This window comes from Hordeum vulgare, chromosome 5H (assembly GCF_904849725.1).
Source record: "Hordeum vulgare subsp. vulgare chromosome 5H, MorexV3_pseudomolecules_assembly, whole genome shotgun sequence".
NCBI lineage: Eukaryota > Viridiplantae > Streptophyta > Magnoliopsida > Poales > Poaceae > Hordeum > Hordeum vulgare.
In genome coordinates this window covers 442,799,625-442,802,055 of record NC_058522.1, presented here as the reverse complement: position 1 = coordinate 442,802,055, position 2,431 = coordinate 442,799,625, and positions in this window count along the sequence as shown.

Below are 2,431 nucleotides of genomic sequence, written 5' to 3'. Positions count from 1 at the left end.
TTTATTTTATTTTACAGTCGCACCGGTGCACATGAGCTCAAGCTTCATTTTGAATATCCGTGGATATTATCATGTTATTATTATTATAGCACAAAAAAACACTGCACGTATTATTTCAAACTTATTGTTTAATTAGAAGACATATCAATACAAAGTAAGCGATGTCATGTGCCCGCAGTGGATGCACGCGAGCAAATTTTAAGGATTAGGTAGAGCGCTCAAAATTACATAAATCGAACAAATTTGAAGGATTGGGTATGGTGCTCAAAATTACATCACTCAAAAAAATTTGAAGGGTTAGGTATGCTGCTCAAAATTACACCAATCAAATACCACAAGGCGCATCTAAAAGAAACATATATGTTGTTTACGGAAGGCAACACACACACCAAACTGTCTTTTCGCCGTCTTCAAGTGTGGTCATTTTCCCATGCCATTTTCATTTATAGTTTTCCAACATATTTTAGTAGAATAACTTAGCTCACGTGCAAACTTCATCCAGCTTCTTTGTTACTCCTTCCTCCGTTCGAAAATACTTTTCCTAGAAATGAATAAAATGAATGTATCTATAACAAAAATAAGTCTAGATACGTTCATTTTTAGGACAAGTATTTCCGGACGGAGGGAGTACTATATATCTAACAGACAAGTTGAATACAACAGTGTTATTTGGTTCTAACTTGTAAAAAAAAGGCATTTTCTACACTATTTTTCTTGCAGTGTGATAATGAATAGAAATTTTATTCGTTTTTTATCTAGTTTTATGTAGCATGTACAATATCCGCTAAATCTTCTGGAATCCAACTATCTTGTACTCCCTTCGTTCCTAAATATAAGTCTTTTTAGAGTTTGCACTAGGGAACTACATAGGGATGTATATAGACATAATTTAGAGTGTAGATACACTCAATTTGCTCGGTTTGTAGTCCCCTAGTAAAATCTCGAAAAAGACTTATATTTGGAAATGGAGGAAGTACTACGCTGTTAAAGAAATGATTCAAGTCAGTACACTGTACATGCTCATACGTGGATGATTATCTTCGCTAATTGAATGCTCGAGCCTTACTGGTAGTAAAATAAGAGACGCGTAAATATTTTCTTTTTCTTACGGGAGAAACAACTTCTATCAGGTCAAATTATCAAAACATACAAAGGGGAGGTCATTGACCGAAACGTGTGTAGGACTAGACCAGTCCAACAAGCAGTTAGACCTATAGGAAAAAGCTAGATCATGTCTGAACATGTTCTGACCATGCCGAATTTTATAGAACCTCAAGCTAAGCGCTTCACTTCTTGCAGTACCTTCCATACCAGATGCTGTGAGCAGCGAGCTTAGCCTCCAAAGCATCTGAACAGTGGCGCCGCTGGTTTTGCCAGATGTGTGAACATGCCGCTGCACCTGAGACAGTTGAGCCATCAGATGTGTGTAACCGTTTTTTCTCACGGCAGGAATGCCCTGATAGTGCTTAGGCAGTTACACATCTTTCGAAAGAGGCAGTTGCACACCTTATTATTTTTGTTTTCCCTACCCGGAAGCCAAAAAAATATAGTGCATGAACTGAAACTCAGAAGGAAGTGGCCTGAAGACAAGCAACAAATGTACAGTGTCACTGTAAAAAGACAGCGGTTGAAATTGCTTATCACTCAACAGCCTAGATGCATCAAATCATCACTTTATGCTGGCATCAGTAGTGCTGAACAACTTGTTTACAACTGTCCCCATCAATCGCAGACCTGATTTCAGTGTAACCATATGAAGTAGGAGAAAAGACATACATGAGGTGCGAAGGCCACATACGCTAGCAACTGACATGCAGCACCACGAGCAAGTTCGTTTTTTGGCTCAGCATCTCAAGTTCTAATTCCCACTGACAACTCCTATAGTTAAAAGTTAGCCATGTTCTCCACTGAGACAATTTCTCAGTGATCCAACAAATTTAAGCAGTTCTCAGAGTGCAAACGTTCCACTACACTGAAAATATGGTTGTTTGGTTAGTTCTAGCATACCAGTTCCTGAAAGTAAAGTTTCCAGTTGGATCTCGTGAGTGCAAGTTTGCTTTGGTGAAAAGAACTGCAGTATATTTCTTCCAGTTTGTGTGAACCGATGATCTGCTCAGAATCTCATGGTCGAAACCTAGGAAACAAACATTTGTACATCAATGCTGTAATGACCAATGCAAAGAGACTGCCGTAATCTAGTACTCCCTCCGTCCCGAAAATACTTGTCGCGCAAATGGATACAAATGGACGATTTTGGGACGGAGGGAGTATATTTGTAGCAGGACATGCTATTGTTAGCAGAGAAAAATACAATGAAAGAAAACAGGGCATCTTCAGGTCAAGAGAATAGAAGTACCGATAGTATTTCAATTCTCCACTGACCCTCGGCCCACATATTCAGGAAAGCTAGATCAGTATATGTAGCAGTTGT